This window comes from Dermacentor silvarum, chromosome 7 (genome assembly GCF_013339745.2).
Source record: "Dermacentor silvarum isolate Dsil-2018 chromosome 7, BIME_Dsil_1.4, whole genome shotgun sequence".
Lineage (NCBI taxonomy): Eukaryota > Metazoa > Arthropoda > Arachnida > Ixodida > Ixodidae > Dermacentor > Dermacentor silvarum.
Window position 1 is genome coordinate 79,166,308 of NC_051160.1, and position 19,475 is coordinate 79,185,782.

Consider the following 19,475-nt stretch of genomic DNA (forward strand, 5'->3'; position numbering starts at 1 on the left):
GCTTAACGTTACACTCGGCCGCGCAAAGATGAAACAGCGAAGCAGGGCGATCGTAGCCCAGCGTTTTCCGGAGGTGCGCGCGAACTTCTCATTTTATTTCTCGTGATGATGATAATTTATTTTCGCGCGTCTCGGACTTACGGCCGTCACTGCGCGTTGCATAGCGCAGTATATAACACTGACACCACGTTCCAATGCCGACAACGCGTCCCAGGAGACTAGCTCCGTGAGTGCGTCTCTCTCTCGCTCTCACACTGTAAAAAATTTCCGTAATTTTACAGCAAAAACCTACGTAAAATTTACGCAGACCATCCCGTTTTATGAAAAACGGCGGGATCCTACGTAAAAAAGACAGACGTGAGCTCCGTTTTTGAAATACGGAGAGCCGTCCGTAATTTCATGTGGAGGGCAACTGAACATGTCACGAGTGAAAAATGAACACGCAAAGAATATAACGAAAAGACACTGTCTACTCCAACTGCCAGTTACGTATATCACCATAGATAACACTGTTTGAACATTATGCGCGTGCGAGTATAGTAAACACACAAAAAGAAGCAGGTAGGGTTTGAGCGGTGGCGCTGCTTACCACACCTTCATCGCGCCTACACGCTTGGTTGCATTTCTCCGGCACAAACAACCGTACGAGTGGTCGCTAATGCCGGACGATGGAGGTGGTGTTCCTGGCGCATTTGTGATTTCACTCTAAATAGGAAGGAATCGGCGCTGGATTGCTACACAAGTAAGTGATTTACGTGTCCTTTTTTCGTTATTGGTGCACGTTGCGCGTGCGAAATGCTCCGCGATGGCCGGTGATGGGCTCAATTGTGTTATGTGAGCACGCTTTTAACGAGATTCCTTGGCCATGAGGATTGACAAAGCGACATTGCGAGTCTGTGATAAAGGGGTGTTGCATTTGTTGTGTTGAATGCATACTCACTACAGCTGAGACGCGTAGGCAATATTAGCGGCGCTGACGCCTCTAGCAGCTCCTTTGTCGTCTGTATGTGACCGCTGGTTTACGGACGTTAGCATTCCAGTTAGTACTGTGTTGTGCTGTGTGCTCGGCGTTCCAAAATTAAGTGAAGGCGTTGTACCCTTTAGTATCTCTCTCGACGCGGTGCTACGTTATGTTACCAATATTCGGTGACGCATTGCATCACAGTGAAATTTTTAGCCATTATTATAAGCTTCGGACGCAGTGCCTTGGCTGGGCGTGCATAATCGCAGTGTTCACGCCCGGGATTGGAAGATTGCTCATGTATGAAGACCTCATTGAGCATGTTCGATGTGCATGCCCCTTCATTACAATCAAATGACGGTGAAGCGTGCTTACTGCCATAACCTTGTGCCACCTGCAGTGGTAGGGAACACGGGTGTCACACGGTGCCCTTTCGTTTGTAGTAGAGCCCGAGCAATCGTGCACGATCGCAATTGAAAGTTGTCCGCGTGATACCCGTTAAGGTTCATTGCAAAGGAAACGGATTATTTTCTACCTGGCAATCTGTATTAGTTTTTTTTACAGCTACCAGGCTGACGATTAACGTTCTGACGAAGTACGTGAGGATATCACGTATTCTGGGAGGGAGGATTGCCGCTTAATAATTTTGCATAACAATACTGCAATAATTCGAAAATGCGTGCATGTGTTGTAAGTTATGCAGGGCAAAATATTTTGTCAGCTAATTTTTCAAATAGAAGGTGCTTCATAAAGTTTTTTTGCAAATAAGTTAAACGAGGCCATTAGCACATTATAAAATACTGTCAGCTATCTCACAGCAATAACAGTAACTCAGTGACGAGCTTATATGCATAGTGTAATTCAGTGGCGCACCGACGGGTGGGTTCGGGGGTTGTAACCCCCCCCTGAGGCCGACTTAACCCCCCCCCCTGTTTTGTTTAACCCCGTTTCTTTCCTTGCGCATTTGAGTACTGCAACTAATGGTATCTTCGACTGGTCGCATCCATCCCCCGAAGCAGAGTGATGCAGATCTGGCGTTCCCCGAACTTGAAGGTAGAGGATAAGCGTGCAAGCCGAACGTGTGACTCGCTCTCGGAGGAGGAAATGGCAGATGCGATACCACGTGACTAGTGCTAACGTCCGATGTTACGCCTATCCAAAGATAAACCGGTGGATGCGCCGGTGGGACGACCATTCGTTGAGACGCCAGCATGCTGTGGCCTAGGTTGCCTAGGCTACAATGGAACGTCGCCAAGAACGGCGACGCTGTACTGTGATGACGTTTCTGGAAACGCTCTCATCTCGGCAACTGCTCCGACGACAGGTCTCGGAGCGTCTCAGAGCGCTCGACGCAGGAGGAGAGCGATCGAAAAGAACCAGCCGAACGCAAGGCACGCACCCTCTTTCAACCAGCCGAAGACAACGCTGCTCGAGAGAGCGCTCTAGAGCGCTCCGAGGTGACCGGTCAAAGATACCATAAGATATAAGACGCGTAATCGTCTGCACACTCACAAAAAGCGCATTTTTTTGACAATTTCCCGTGAAGAAATGGAAATTAGTGCTATTTAGACGGCATTGGCAAACTGTCAACCCCCCCCCCCCCCCTGGCAGAGATCCTGGGTACGCTACTGGTGTAATTGTGTATAAAAATCTTTGTGCTTTGCTTTGGATGACCGGTCAGAAAGTAACTGATATCAGTATTTCATTTGCAGCTGTTCCACCAGTGAAGGATGTCTGTGTGCCACCTTGCATTCAGTTTCTCAGCCATGGGGGCCTGCTTGCAACACCAGTGGCAAAGCAGTCTTGCATTGTGCTATTTGTTCTGGTAGCTGGACCATTCTATCGTATATCAGTCATGCATATGCAGTTCTAATGGACATTGACTGCAAATGTTGTTGGAATGACAATGCCTATACAAGTATAATAATTGTTGCAGATGCATCCAAAAGATAAATGATGTTTTGTTTTTCCTGGGGCAACCAATTGGTTCAGCATGAGGACGTCGACTTGAAAGTGGTATTGTTTCAGACTTGTCTAGGATGCACATGAGTGGTGTTCAAAAAACACTAATAGCACCGGAATTCGGGATTTGAGGCAACAGATAAAACACGCACCAATAAGTTAATTCTTTGTCCAGTTTGCCTCTATGAGTATGCAAAACACCTGCATACTGACCTCTAAAACTGTCATGCATGGGCCCCATGGTAACGAAGTGTAGCCACAGTTAAGCTCACTGTTAGCCATTGTTCAGCTTACTATAATAGGTGAAGATGCCTCGACGGATTTGCGTGTGACATTGGAAAGTATCATAACAAGGTAAAATATAGCCTGAGCATGCAGCTGTGTCACGTGGTCAGGTAACCAAAATATATGAATATTTGGAAGGGAATGAACAGCACTACTGCCAGAACAAAGTGAAGGCAACGGGCACAGCAACATATTCCCTTTATCCTGTCTATGGCACTATTCAGTTCCTTCCTAAACATGCACCAACCAGCCCAGTTCAGAACGCTCTCGCAGTTAATCTGAATACCTCAATTTGTCTAGAAGATTAAGTGATTACACACTAGCATATGTGGGGGCTATTCTGCGAATTTTGTATGTTTTGAACATGTGCCATGAGGATTCTTCTTTGCTCAAAACTTGATATACAACTGCACAAAGCAGCATCGATAGCTATGTTGCTTCCCCATCTTGTATCGAGGGTCTGTGAGTGTTTCCTAAGATAGTCCTTGAGTTTTCGTCCTGTTTGTCCTACATAATTGCTGCTGCAGGGCAGTAGGATGTTGTAAACAGCACCAACTGCACTTCCTATGACCTCCAGCACATACTTCTTGATGCAAACTTCACGTCTTGGCCTGGTCCGGTTGACATTTTTGTACCTGCCCAGTTTGTTTGGCCCTGAAAATAAAAATGTAGTTCCAACTGTCCCCAGCAATTTGCTTGAATTGACAGCTTCCTTTGTGTACATATTGTATAGCAGTGGTAGGCCTTGGCTTCCTTGAAGTACTCCGACTGGAGACTTCACCTATGTTCAGCTCCGTTAAATGCTTCTTGGCAACGCATGCCGAAAGGCAGTGCGAACACACTGTTAAAAGCAACCGTACTTGGGTCTGGAAGCTCCCCTCCACTTCGTGGTGGTGCCAAGAGTGCTCCCTTGTGTTCCTGTAGCAACAACACGCTTCAGTGTTCAAGTGCGATAATAGGAAAGGCCAAGACACTTTTGAGTGTGGATCATAGATCCAGCACAATGCTCACCACAGAAAACCTTCACGCTAGATATTGGAGCTTGCTTTCCAGCAGTTTTACTTCCATGAGCACACCTGGCACTGTGGAGGAGACATTAAAAAAATGGCTGAACTCCTTGAGTAGCCTTGCTTGGCAACTTCTCACAGACAAAACACTGTCAGGTAACCATAAAACACTAACTATTGTGGGCACCAGTGTAGTAAAGTTATTTTGCTTCATTGGCAACTTTCTCCTCTATATTAGGTGAAGTAAGGCTACTAAATGGGTAGAGTGATTTTTTTCTGTCTTCTCTGCAGTGCTAGATGAGTTCACGTACGGAGAAAAACTACCATTAGACAGTGATCTTCCATTTCTGGACCGCAGGGTTTTCTTTGGTTAGTGTTATGTGTGCTGGAGCTATGCCCAATGTTTGGAGGAGGCTATTCTGCCTTCCGCGTCGGCACACTCTTTGGCTGTGAAGCTCATCACAGGAACACCAAAAGGTGTCCTCAAGAAATCGAGGCATCACCATGTGGAGGAGAGCTTCTGAACTCATGTCTAACATTTGCTTGCAGTGTGGTGGCCACTGTTATATCATATTCACAAGGTCAGTCATAGTCTCAAATAGACTGTTGGGAAAGCTGGAACTTTCCTTTTATTTTTCACATCGAGCAATCGGGGTACATTGTGCGAAAAGGTGACTCAGACCGAGCCTTGACGCAAAGTGTAGCAAAAGGCAGAACAGCAGTTCATCAACTGTGTGGTTGTTTACAATATCCCGCTATCCTGCAGCTGCAACTACGCAGGACACACAGGCCTAGTATATATAGATGTTTGCCTGCAAACAAAATTCTTTGCCTGCGTTCGTGTTGCCTAGCCTTCTCCTGTCTTTTCGTGCTGTCCCCAAGTTATCCCATAGGTACACTCTTGCATAACTTGCAATTATAAGATTCATGCTTGAGAATATAATCGGAAACTGTGCCATATGGATGACATTATTCATTACACGTGTTGGTGTTAAAGAAAGTAAGTGGCTGTGCAGTCTGGGTAGGGCTTCAGATCTGCTTGTTATATATTCTTAAGTTGCTTCCAAAACTTGAGATACAACGATTCAAGCTATGTCTGTGAAAACACTGCATCATGTTACAAGGAAATGTTAAAACACTCATAGGAAATAGCTCGGTATTGCGAGAGGTTGTAGAAATTTGCTTTCTACAGCATTTTATAAAGATGTTTTTTAACTCCCGCATCTATCGTGTTGTCTCATCACAAAACTGTAAACAAATATGAGTATTATGCCTTGAGTTTTAGTAAAGATTACTCGAATATGATTAATCCTTTCAGACGCTATGCACGCAATTCAATACACCAAGATAGTGCATTAATAGCAATAGCATTGATTAAAGTAAGGATATTTAAAATGTGTCCCGTACATCTTGAAACTCTTCTGATTGAAATAGTGCTGCAAGATTGAATTACACAGGCAAATTGTTTTAGTAAAGTAAGTATGAAGGTAGATGGTTGGGTTCTTTGCTTGGTGTATGTCACTTCTTTCATCGTTTTTCACAGTGTGTTGCACCAGTCATAATTTTTGAGTGGCTGGATAGGTGCTGTTCAAGCCTGGTAGACATGAAATAGTTGATGTTTGCAAATCTCATGTACTTGCACTGAGTTTTTGCATGGAGTGCACATTTATCAACTTGACAAACTCACTAAAGAACTGAAAACTCTTAATCTATTCTGCATCTGTAAGAATTTTATGAATCTGAAGATGTAAGAAATGCGGGGAAGCTAAGTTTTCAATCAACACAACTAATTGGCAAGTGAAAGGGTGAAGGAAAGACGCTCCTTGAAACAATTTCTCGAAACATCGCAACATACCACCTGAGGGACTCCCACCTCAACTTCTTACTACTGTTTTGCAAATCACAATATTGACTGAATGCAATATTTTTCTGACCAGTCTTTCGTGTAATGTAAAGAAAATTACCACGCCTAGTCTTACATGAAGATAAATTCGAAATCATTTATTTATTGCACTCACTTGGCAGCAGTTCTGAACTGTTCTTTATCGGTATAGTTCTTGCGATTCACCTTTGTATTGCTGAGTACAGGTAGAGATATGGTTAGTTGTTTACTAGAAAGGATCCCGAATTTTCCACCTTCTGATTGTAGCTTAGACAGTCACTTGTACTTCACGAAGAGTGGACTGTGGTAGGTAGGAAATATAGTTTTCCTGAGAATTTTCATACATGCAATTTTGATTCTGTCTGCTAGCATGTTTGTATTACAGCATGAATTTCATAGATTAGAGGCTCCATGAAGGTACATTCTGTCGTTGAATGTCTATGAGATAGTTAAGCAGGTTGACTGTATCTAGTTACAACTCCTCATGTTCTGTGGCAGTTACATTTGCGTGGTTTAGTGCTGTCAGTGTAAGCTTAACATTTCTTTCCTTCTCCCAGGAAGGACACAAGCATTGAGGAGCCATTTGACCTGCCACTACACTGATATTGTATTTGGTAGGTTCTATTACAGGTTTTCTTTCATGTAGTAGTACCTGCTATAATTGTGTATAATGTGTTCAGACCCTTAGTCAGCAGGCTGTTTGACAACAGGTATTTACAAATGAAGAACTAACAAGATTTTCAAGGTCATTAGTGATACAATTGTTGCACACTGCTGAATTTTCCCGCAAATTAAATTATGAGCCATCCAGCAACTGCTGCTCTCCTGCCTTAATGCACAAACCTTCAAATACTGTTACCCCTATCTCACAAGTGTACAGAAGGTGCAGATGACTGGTCACAGCGACAAGTTCATAATTTTTACTTACATGCAAAAGTGAGTCGAAGGTCAGGTACACATTTGAAGTTTTCCAAAACAAGTTCGTCATCATAGTGCACTAAATGCACGATGTAACTTAGCCGCAATAAAACTACACGGGCACAAGAAAGGGAGACAAAGACAAGCGCTTCGTGACTCAGAAGTGCGTGACATAAGTGTTCCGACCAATTATTATTCTCTAAATTTTCTTCTACTGATCCAGGACTCCTGTGACTACTTGCCTTAGGCAACATACTCTGTTGCCTTCGTGCCCTAGAAAACATAACTAGTGCCTTCTTGCAGGCCTTTAGACTGGCAACATCTTCACCACTGACAGTAGAGCATGTTCAGATAAATTCAACTAGACATGCCTGGTGACCACTTAATTTTGGTGAACAAACTTTATTTGGTGCCCGCGCCTGATGACAATGAAATCAATGGTATCTTCTATTTTGTTGTAGCGTAAGCTGAACGACAGGGACAACAGAAAAGCAAATTCGACGCACAGCCAGCGTTAACGTTCAACAACAGATTCGTTTCCAGTTCTCGTCACTATATATACCCTCAAAACATCATACAAAACGTGTAAAAAATCGGTAAACATGAACTAAAAAAAAACAGGAACCACACGCATGCAGTTTTTTAGGCACACAGATTGACAGACATATACACGTTTAACGCGAACAAAGATCGCATCATCTTTCACCTGCTTCTACTCATGATAACTGTTTTTTTAAATCTAGGTTTGCACTTGCATCTTTGGCAATGGAGGGCAAGAAAACCGTCAGCAGCCAGGTATTTAATTTGTTATTGTGTTCTCGTAGCCTGTCATTTATACATCTACCAGTTTAACCAATGTAGGACCATCTACACTCAAAGGAATGTCGTATACAACACACGTGATGCAATCAATGAATTTGTTTTTATGTTCCTTTTCGCATGCAGTATCCGCAATTCTTTCTGGCCTTGTCTTCTTACACTGGCTCCCCAATTTATTAGGAGCTGGAAAAACAATGTTGATGTCACACCTTCCAGTAGTCTTTATTCTGTGGGAGAAACTATGTATAAAGGGGATGACAGCAACCTTTCTTTTCTTTATGTCGGTGTTTGTACCATCCACTTGCTCGGAACCTTTTTCCACTTGGCTCGGGTAACCAGCGCCGCTTAAATGTGAGACTTGCCATCCGAAGCTATTGTGCATTAGGTGCTGGCATGGCTTCTACAGCGCTTCACTGAAACACACTTTCGTGATTCCCCTCTTCGCAAGTTTTGTATGCGTGGAATGAAATGGTAAAAGGGGCTTACTTGCCCTAGGTTCTTAACACCAGCAGGTTTTGTTATCGGTGAGCACAAAATTAATGTCAAGGAATCTAATCTTCCCGCAACATGGCTATCCTGCACCTAATGCACGATAGCTTCGAATGGCGAGTCTCACGTTTAAGCGGCTTTGGTTACCCGAGCCACGTGCTCGTGTCAGTCGCAGTAGGACTGCTTAAAAAGGCACAGCAAAAAGGTTCCGAGCAGGTATATCGTACAAGTACCGACATAAAGAAAAAGATTGCTGCCATCCCCTACATACATAGTTTCTCCCACAGATTAAAGATTGCTGGAAGGAGTGACATCAATGTTGTTTTTTCGACGCCTAATAAATTTATGAGGAAGTCAAGGCCAGAAAGAATTTGGGATACTGCATGCGAGAAGGAACATAAAAGCAAATTCATTGATTATATCGTGTGTGTTGTATACCGCATTCCTCTTGGGTGTGGAGGGTCCTACATTGGTCAAACTGGTAGATGTATAAATAACAGGCTATGAGAACACAATAACAAATTAAATACCCTGGCTGCTGACAGTTTTCTTGTTCTTCATTGCCAAAGATGCAAGTGCAAACCTAGATTCAAAAAAGCAGTTATCATGAACAGAAGCAGGTGCAAGATGATGCGCTTAACTATAGACACTAGAAACATATCAACATTTGGTGACGCATGCATCAGTAAGCCTTCAATTTCATTATCCTCGAAAGAGCTTGTACATCTTTGTTCGTGTTAAACGTGTACATGTCTCAATCTCTGTGGCTAAAAAAACTGCATGCGTGTGGTTCCAGGTTTTCTTTAGTTCATGTTTACCGAGCCTTTACACATATTATGTTGTATGACGTTTTGAGGGTATATATAGTGACGAGAACGGGAAATAAATCTGTTGTTGGAAGATAACACTGTGTGCATGCCAAATGTGCCTTTCTGTTGTACCTGTTGTTCAGCCTTGCGCTACAACAAAATAAAAGATGCCATACAAACAAGCCCCCATAGCTACCCTCATCGTTAGTTTCGCAAGAAAAAGAATTGTCTTTGAAAATACAATATAGAAGCATCTGTTCAATTGGAAGCATTTTTTCTGAATTTTGCTGAATCCGCATTTTCAATTATCCCAAAGAAAGAGTGTTGTGGCTATGGCTCTAAGAATATTTTGGCAAAGACTGCAGGCAAATAGCATGAATTCCAACTAATTACCACGGAGTATCCCTGCTACGATATGAAGAAGTAAACCTTTGAAAACACAACGTTGCACATATGTGTGTTTTTATCTGCATCTATTAGCAGCACGGAATTTGGCCATCCTGTTGCCATTAAAGTCCCAGACATTTGGGGCAAATTGCTCTGCCCTCAGTTGACTTTCAAAATCCACGAGAAGCGCTCATATTTGGGCATTGCTTTAGTTTCAGCTTTACTTTAAAATTTCTTTAGGAGAGGCGGGATTCTTAAAAAATTCCTAAATTAAGCACGTCACGGAAGTAATGCTGTCTGGAAGGACATGTTGCATAATTTGTTTCGTTGTGGGGTTGCCAGTCATGGAATGGACAGAATAAACGGTGTACTGCATGTAGCTGCCACATATGGGGTCCATGTGTACTTGTTGCAGGTTCCTTTACGTCGCGAAAGTGCTACAGGTTGCTTCGAAAAGCACAGACTGACAAAACGGCAAATTTTTGGGTGAACACAGCGCATAATTATAACTTTTTAAGGAGATGGAGATAGTATGTTGATGCACTAACGAACATAACTTTCAATTATCATTGCTTAAGTAAAAAGTATATTGCACATTGCTATTTTCATGACAAAACAAACCAAATCTGAAAGAGGCTAAAAGGCGCGCATGTTGTGGTGCAAGGCATGCTTTCTTCATATTGTTACTAATTTATAAGCTTGTCATCTGGACAGTACCTCTGGCTTGGTTGTTTTGCATCGGAATTGTACAACATGAGTGGTTTGAGCTCGTTTCAAGAGTGCTTCATTGTTTTTGGAAAACAGTGGAATCTGCAAGGTTTTCTGTTAGGGCAGTGAAGGTTGAAAGCCGTGGTCCGCAGTATGTGGTCGTGGTAGCTCTACCTACATGCAGAAAATGTAATCTCTGAATGTCAATGTGCACGTGAGAGCTTTGCCTGTTCCAAGTGAGCCATCAAATGACTTGGGGAGGTTTCATCTGAAGCTTTTCATGTTATAAGGCTAGGAACATATACCAACAAGGCAGAGTATGACATTTTTTTATGACCCATTTGTTTTGACCAGAGCACTGGTAATTATATTTGTGACTTGGAAATCATTTATTGTTGATGTATCTGACTAAAAACGGTGATGATGGTGGTACAGTAAACCTTGTTACAAGAGACACTCAAGAGACCCGGGAAACATGTCGCTTGTAACCAAGGTCTCTTGTAACCAAAAATTCTAAAAATACTGAGGAGTCGGACTAGACCACTTTATTATACATCAGCACCAAAGTGTGTTTAAACACATCTTTGATGCGAACAGAGCTGTCTCATGGAAACATGGCAATGGCTCCGGAGTATGACTACCGGCATACAAAGCGACCAGCACCGCAGACGCTGTGACGGAAATCCAACTCAATGGTACTCTGTCGCAGAGTCGGTGTGGGAGCGCGACAGCGATTATAGAAGCATAATCGCAGAAAATTCTGTGAAATTGGTAGTCTCAACCATGCGAGGAATGACAGCCAGCTGCGGAATGGAACAAAATCGAGCCAAGGGAATGAAAATTGCAGCACATACCGGTTAGTACGACGTTAGCCGCATTACGTGAGCGTGTCTGGGTTGTGTCTCTTATAAATAGTGAAGAATTTGCTCTAGGGACATAAAAAAGTTGTCCTTAGTAACCGAGTGTCTCTTGTAACCATGTCTCTTGTATGCAATGTTGTTAACATGGCGAACATAGGAAAACCAACCAAACCATTTTCAAATGTCTCTCATAACCGAGTGTCTCTTGTAACAGTGTCTCTTGTAACGAGATTTTACTAATAAAGAGTCCTAATTGATTGGTGTTCTTTTCCCTTTTCAGGCAAAGCAGGAGGCATGTGCAAGCAACTAGTCATTCCGATTCTCAACCAATCCTTCTTCTAGTCAGGCCATTTCTAGTGTCTTGCAAGTTCTTTTTTTCAGTAAAGCACAATAAACATGCAGTTTCGTTCAAATTCAGGTGGCTTGTTGCTTTTTGGGCACGAATTTGTATGTATGCTTTGTACACGTCATGTACAGAACTGAAATGCAACATGGCAACACTGACACGAAAATGACGCGGTGTAAAAGACAGTTACCCAAGGAGGAAACGTGCACACACAGCATGTTGAGCGTGGTGTATGTCCGCTTATGTGCATTGATTTCTGCCCCATTTCAAGCTATATCTGATGCGAGTTAGCCATGTTGTTATGTACAACTTGGTATAACTTATTTCAATGAAACAAACAATTTTCTCATTGTCTGGACATATACACCCGCATCATCATTTACAAAACAAATTTTCAGCTGTTGATACGAAGCAAGATAAAGCTGAACAAGTTCGTACGGATTCATGGTGCCAGGAACGCAAGCATAGAGAAAACATGGACACAAGAAGAACAAAAAAAAGGTGCTTCTGTCTTCCTTTTTGTGTGTTTTATGTGCATACCTTTCCTCGCCACGGTCTATCCGTTTTTAATTAGGAAAGTACGGGGCTCAATTTACAGAATTTCCGTTCTACGGAGCTCACCGTTTTGTATTTGGAAAATACAGACAATTCTGTGATCACAACTACGGAAATCACCATTTTCCATTCGACGGAAATCACCGTTTTCCATTCAACAGAACTCTCCGTTTTCCATTTGACGGAACTCTCCGTTTTCCATTTGACGGAACTCTCCGTTTTTCATTCGACGGAAAAAATTTTTACAGACTGTCCGTTTTACGGAAACTCCGTTTTTCATTTACGGAAAGTGTCCGGCAACTTTTTACCTTCAACTTTCACCGTAAACTGAAGCAATTTTTTTTACAGTGTAGGGAATCCCGCCTCGAGTACGGCTTAGATTTGACGCAACCGTAGGCTGCTATTCGGAACGAAAAGCGGCAATACTGGTTTTGTGGAGACAACAGTTTGTATGTTTCTTTATTTTTACTGTTTGGTCAAACGTTTTGATATCGTTGAGACTCAAGATCGTTTCGATAAGCACATTTCAAGATTTTTTTATTCGTTTATTTTAGATACTCAGGAATATTCCGAAGGAGATGGTTTGCTCACGCATTAATTTTTACGATACTTTTTTCAACATGTCTGTTGTGTAGGGCAGGAACGCGGCGTAACGCGCGTCGGGCTGACGGAGAGGCCGAACGCCGGGAGGGCGCGTAAAGTGAAGACACGCAGACAAGCTTCGACGAGACTGACGGGAGACTGCCCTCCCGCGTTTATTGCAGGTGGTTTTATGGTGGGGGAATACTCGCTATTGGTCAGCGAGGCACGGGTCACATGATCGGCATGGCCACGCTGGGTTGGTGGTAGCAAAGAGGCATGGGAGAGACCCAGCTCCACCCAGTGGCACGTATAGAGACCCCCACCGCACTGGTGTTCCAGCATGTCACCAGGGGTCGCACAAAGCAACAATGTCGTTCTTTTGTTTCTAAGCAGATAGGCTCCTTTTTTGTGTGTGTCATCTACACTTCCAACATCAAGTCCACGTTATTTGTTTGAAGCCTGTAGTGGCGTGCTTGATTGTCAGTTCATTTTTGGAATTGTTCGCGAGACTTTTTCTTTGAAAGTAAAACGTGTTATCTGAAGGAGCTGTTGTGTAACTTTACCTTTTTCGAATGTGTTTGTACCGTTCGTTAAGGCGTGTCATGCGCGGACATCAAGAAGCAAAGCGTTGGCGCGTCTCTCTAACGTGTATTTGGAAGGCAACAACAGTTTGAGTTTCATTAGTGCGTGAAAGTACTTAGAAACAAGCGCGAATCTTTTTCTAGTTTTCAGCGCGTAATTTCCGCAAGATTTGGTTTTGTTGTTTCTGTAGTGCGTGTCCTTTTGCGAACGAGAAAGAAAAGGATAGTGCCTGAGTCGCAAGTATAAGTTTTGACCCCAAAGTGAGTGACTCTGATAGTACATCCATAAAAGTCAAAGAGGCTCTCAGTGGCACTAATACGTGCGTTAATAATGGACGTAGATTACGAACAGACGGTTGACGGCGTTTGTGCTGCGTGTGAAATTTCATTTATAAATTATTGAGGGCGTTTTCGAGTATTCTACCTTGACTCTATGCAGCACGACGATCTGGTTTTGTAGAACTCAGAGGTACATGAGAGCTCACTTTGGCGGCAAAAATTTAGGTTTCCAAATTATTGGGTCAAGCCAAGCCTGGTGGATTTAAGCGGAATTCCGGCGCATGCGCGCCATGTGGTGCTTTGTCACTGGGAATGACTCTTTCGTATGAGATGTTGCGAGGAGGTTGCGGATCCTCGGCTCATATAAAAACTGTGGACTTCAGCGAAGGTTTAGGGATTTGATAGCTGCTTTCGTGCTTTTGGTAGATAAGGTCGGTGCGTTGGTTTGTTCGCTAGACTCGATGACTCTCGGCGCGAGCATGCCGCTTTCCTGGCCTTGTGGTCGTATGTGTGCTTGTGTGTTCCCAAGGAGAAGGCCACAACAAAGTTAATGCTGGGACCTCAAGTTCGAGTGTGCCATCGGCCATCGTTTCAAGGACAAATCGCGAGGTCGCGAATGACCACCGACGCTTAGGGCAACCTGACGGCTGGTGACCCTCAGGTCGGATCTTTCGGTGGTGGAACAGTCTGTTGCGTCCCGAATAGGCCGGGCGCCTCCTTTGGGTGTGGCCCCCGAGGCAGCCCCTTTCATCAGCGCCGTCCAGAGGGCGACAGTGCCCGACACCGACCATGACAAGCTGACCGTCACGCAGATGCCACGTATTGATGCGAATGGGCAAACTTTGTGGAATTACTACCGTGGAAACAGCGACGATCTCGGTTTCCCATATGGCCGCGCCGTGGCGGCAATATGAGGGTGCACCATTAGAGGCGGAGTTCTGTGAACAATACAGCCCCTCTGGTTGGCCGCACCAAGGTCGTCAGATTCGCTAGTCGGGTCAACTAGGCAAGACGACTGCTTTACAAGCGGACACATTTGGTTCAGTGGGTGTGTCCTGACCTGTTCTCATGTGTGCTGAGCTATGTAGTGAGTGAGTCAGTCAAAATTCTCCTACATGGAGTGGGCTACTATATCTGGAGCCACTGTCAATATTGTAGAATAAACCCTTTTTCTTTCGCTCTTACTGCCGGACGTATTCGTCCCTATGGATGATCACCGGCCTAAACGCTACCCCGAGTCCCCAACAGCTCAGAGTGCTTGGTCGCGTCACTTCGCCCTCATCGTCTTCGCTCGCTTGTCCAAACGATGATATATAATACTGGAGTAGTACGTTCTTAGAGTAAAGTAACAACTTTAGTGAGAGTGGGGCAAGGTAGACCTTTCTTTTCAAGTAGCCTAACGTTTGGTTCGCTTGAAGTATTAAGAGATCATTACGCTTATTACAAGAACTTGGGAAAAAAATCTGAAGCCCAACGCAGATCCAACAACTTTCTGCCAACGACCTGTCGTGAAGCACAGGAAGCCCCCTCGCCAGCGGCATGAGACTCGAACTGACAGTAGTAAGTGATTGCTGCTGCTTGCTCCTTGTCCCACCTCTAATAATGTCAGCAGTAACGATCTCGGTCGCTTAACGACGCAGCCAACGACACTATGATCCTTATGCAGAGCCTTTCGCCACCGAATGCTTGCCCGCAATCAACAATGCGTCGGTAATGGGGCCCCCCCGCTAATCAAAATCACAATTTAACTATCCTAATATCCAATACATAATTTGGATAGTTTGGAATACCATAATTAGCCCTGATTTTAGAGCAAGCACCATAGACGCTGTTCGCACCGTTTGGACGTAGCTTAATGAGCTTGAAAGCGCTTTTGCTGTTCCCTGAAGCTGTGGCCAAGTTACGTAAAGTCCACTCTGTCACAGTCTACAATATCTCCCGAAATAGAGGTTTGCTAAGCCGCACTGACGTCATACACATCTATTGCAAACACGGAGGCAACGGAGGCAGTTGAGACTAGCAATGTACGCGTCACTACGTGATCAAACATGGTAGCGGCCACGGGATCGCCGCGAAAAGGGTCAAGTATGCTCCCCAGCATAGTCCCGCACCTAAGGGACTATGCGCCAAGCGGGAAGGCTTAGCGCGAAAAGCGCTGGGCGCCGCCGCGAGTGCGCACGCACTAGGGAGCCTGCTAATTTATATAGGCTCCCTAGCGCGCACCCCTCGTTAGTGAGCTCTAAGTGGAGCTGCTTATGGGTATGCTTCGAGTAACCCGGTTTGGAATGCGCCGCGTTTGGGTCGGGACTGGGAGGGGTAGGCCGCAAGCTGGAAACCTGGCCGCGGCGGCCACATTTCGATCGAGGCGAAATGCGAAAAAACGCCCGTGTGCTTGCGTTGTAGTGCACGTTAAAGAACCCAGACGGTCAAAATTAGTACGTAGCCCTCCACTACGGCGTGCCTCATAATTCAGAATTGCTTTTGGCACGTAAAAGCCCAGAAATACGACGCGTTGCCCATCAGCGCTCGTGAATATCACGTTGCAGTAGTTCAGCTTCACCTCTCTTAGATGGCGGCACCATCCCTGTCAACAAAACTGTTCTTCTCGTTGGCGCATTTCAGGCATGGAGTAGCGCCTGACGGCGCCAAAAAATATCACCGACAAAGTCACTCTCTCACCAGATCAGGAATTGGCCTCCCTGGTGCAGTATTCGGCCACTACATCCTAAATGCTCCATAACTATTCCATGCCCTCGGTCCCCAGTGGTGGTGAAGCAATTGACCAAGGCGGCAGTCAAACATGCGAGGCGGCAGAGGGTGCTAAGAATCTCTTGGTCCGGACAGGCCGCCACGGGAAACTGACCCTGGCAACATTTAACCTGCGCACCCTCTCCCGTGAGGCTATCTTTGCAGAGCTATTTGAAGAATTATCAGGTATTACCTGGGGTATTATAGGCGTTAGTGAAGTTAGAACTGGTGAGGCTTATACAGTGCTGACTAACGGCCACGTCCTCTGCTACAGAGGTCTTCCAGATAAGAGAGAAATTGGAGTAGGATTCCTGATCTATAAGGACATAGTGGGTATCATTGATGAATTCTACAGCATTAACGAGAGGATAGCAGTCGTCGTAATAAAGCTGAATATGAGGTATAGAATGAAGGTAGTACAAGCCTACGCCCCAACCTCCAGTCACACGATGAAAAAATAGAACACTTTTATGAACATGTTTAATTAGGAATGGAAAAGGTGAAAACGCAGTATACTGTAGTCATGGGAGACTTCAATGCAAAAGTAGCGAAAAAGCAGGCTGGTGAGCTAGCAATTGGCAACTACGGCATCGGTTCTAGGAACACTAGAGGAGAGATGTTGGTAGAATTCGCGGAAACGACTAGGCTCTGAATAATGAATATCTTCTTCAGAAGCGCAACAACAGGAAGTGGACCTGGAAATGCCTTAATGGAGAAAACAAAGAATGAAATAGATTTCATACTCTCTGCCGATCCCAGCGTAGTTCAGGATGTAGAAGTGTTAGGGTGGGTAAAGTGCAGTGACCATAGGTTAGTAAGGTCTAGGATTTCCCTCAATTTGAAAAAGAAAGAATAAAATTAGTCAAGAAGAAACAGACCAACCTAGACGCAGTAATGGTAAAAGCAGACAAATTCAGGCTGGTTCCGGCAAACAAATATGCAGCTTTAGAACAGGACAATGAAGACAACATAGAGGTAATGAATGAAACCGCAAATAGGCTGATGTCAGAAGGAGCAATTGAAGTGGGAGGTAAAACACCAAGGCAACCAGTAGGTAAGCTCTCCCAAGTAACAAAGGACCTAATAAAGAAACGGCCAAACATGAAAGTGGCAAACTTGAGAGGTCAGATAGAATTCGCTGAACTGTCGAAACTGATCAATAAAAGGAAAATAAGGGATATCCGAAATTATAACGTGGAAAAGATGGAGGAAGCAGTAAAATATGGACGTAGCATGAAATCAGTGAAAAGAAAACTTGGCATAGGACAAGGCAAAATGTATGCCCAGAAAGATATGCAAGGTATATCATCAGCAATTTCGATGACATAGTAAAAACAGCGGAAGAATTCTAAACTGACCTATACAGTACCCAGAGCAGAGCCAAGCTACTTTCACTCGAAGTAGGGGTGAACAGGATACAGAGGCTCCTTCTATAACTAGCAATAAAGTTAGAAGGGCCTTCCAAGACATCACCAGGGGAAAAGCTGCTGGCGAAGATGAAATAACAGTCATTTTTTTCAAGGATGGAGGAGATATCATGCTTGAAAACTTTGCTGGCCTTTATATGCAACGCCAAATTATACTCATTCATAACAAGGGAGACGTTGAAGAATAGAAGAATTACAGGCCCGTTAGCTTGCTTTCGGTATTGTATAAAATATTCAAGATAATTTGCAATGTAATCAGGGCAACACTTGACTACAGCGAACCAAGAGAACAGGCTGGCTTCAGGAAGGGATATTTTACGATGTATCATATCCATGTCATAAATCAGGTAATAGAGAAATCTGTGGAGTACACTTCACCTCTCTATATGGCTTTCATAGGTGATGAAAAAAACATTTCATTCAGTAGAGATGCCAGTATCATCGATACATTGCGTAATCAAGGAGTACAGGGGGCATACGTAAATATCTGGCAAATATCTACAAGGATTGCACAGCAACTTTGATTCTCCACAAGAAAAGTAGAAAGATACTATCACCCGCCGCGGTGGCTTATTCAGCTAAGGCTTTGCGCTGCTGAGCACGAGGTAGCGGGATCGAATCCCGGCTGCGGCGGCCCGCATTTCGATGGTGGGGAAATGCAAAGACGCCCGTGTGCTTGCGTTGTAGTGCACGTTAAGATCCCCAGGTGGGCAAAATAACCCGGAGCCTTCCACTACGGCGCGTGCCTCATAATCAGAACTGGTTTTGGCACGTAAAATCCCAGAAAGAAGAAAGAAAGTACGTATCAAGAAAGTGGTCAGGCAAGGAGACACAATCTCTCCGCTGCATGCTTTGAAGTATCGAAGCTCATAGAATGGAAGGCTTAGGAGTGAGGATCAATGGTGAATACCTCAGCAACCTCCGATTCTCAGAGACATTGTCATATTCAGCATAACGGGAACGAATAACAGCAAATCATTGAGGATCTTAACCCAGAAACTGTAATAGTGGTGGTTTGAAGATATTATGCAGAACACAAAAATAATGTTCAATAGCTTCGCAAGGGAACAAGAATTCCGGATCGCCAGTCAGCTCTAGAGTCTGTGAAGGATTACGTTTATCGAGGTCAATTACTCACAGGGGACACTGATCCTGAGAAAGAAATTTACAGGAGAATGAAATTGGTTTGGAGTGCACCCGCAGGCATGGCCAAATCATGAATGGGAGCTTAACACTGTCATTGAAAATAAGTGTACAATCATTGCATTCTGCCAGTTCTAACATATGGGGCAGACACTTGGAGGTTAAAAAAGAAGCTCGAGAACAAGTTAAGGACCGCACAAAGAGCTATATAACGGAAAATGTTAGGCCTAACGTTAAGAGAGATGAAGAGAGCGGTTTGGGCTAGAGAACAAACCGGGATAGACGATATTCTAGTGACATTAAGCGGAAGAAATGGAGTGGGCAGGCCATTTAATGCCTAAGATGGATAACCGGTAGACCATTAGATTCACAGAATGGATACCTAGTGAAGAGAAGCGCAGTCGAGGACGGCAGAAAACTAGGTGGGGTGATGAAGTTAGGAAATTTGGAGGCGCTAGTTGGAATCAGCTAGCGCAAGACCGGGGTAAGTGGAGATCACAGGGAGAGGCCTTCGTCCTGCAGTGGACATGAATAGGCTGATGAGGATGGTCCTCATCATCATCATCAAGATGCTTCCAGGACAAGTGCACATATGTAAACACAAAGGTAGCAATAGGAGATGTAATTGCAGGGAGGTATTTTAAGGAAATAGGACGGAGAATGAACATCAAGCCTATGGGACGCGGATGCTTTTGTAATTATCAGTATTTATTTCCAAGCGCCACGT

General features: G+C 44.2%; 1 long non-coding RNA gene across 1 annotated transcript; it reads left to right on the forward strand.

Moving 5' to 3' along the window:
* The first annotated feature begins 671 nt into the window (after positions 1-671).
* Positions 672-11,811, forward strand: LOC125946828 (uncharacterized). The gene is made up of 4 exons (XR_007467906.1): positions 672-742; positions 2,674-2,786; positions 6,655-6,711; positions 11,368-11,811. It is a non-coding gene; the product is annotated as an uncharacterized LOC125946828 (long non-coding RNA).
* Positions 11,812-19,475: the final 7,664 nt, after the last annotated feature.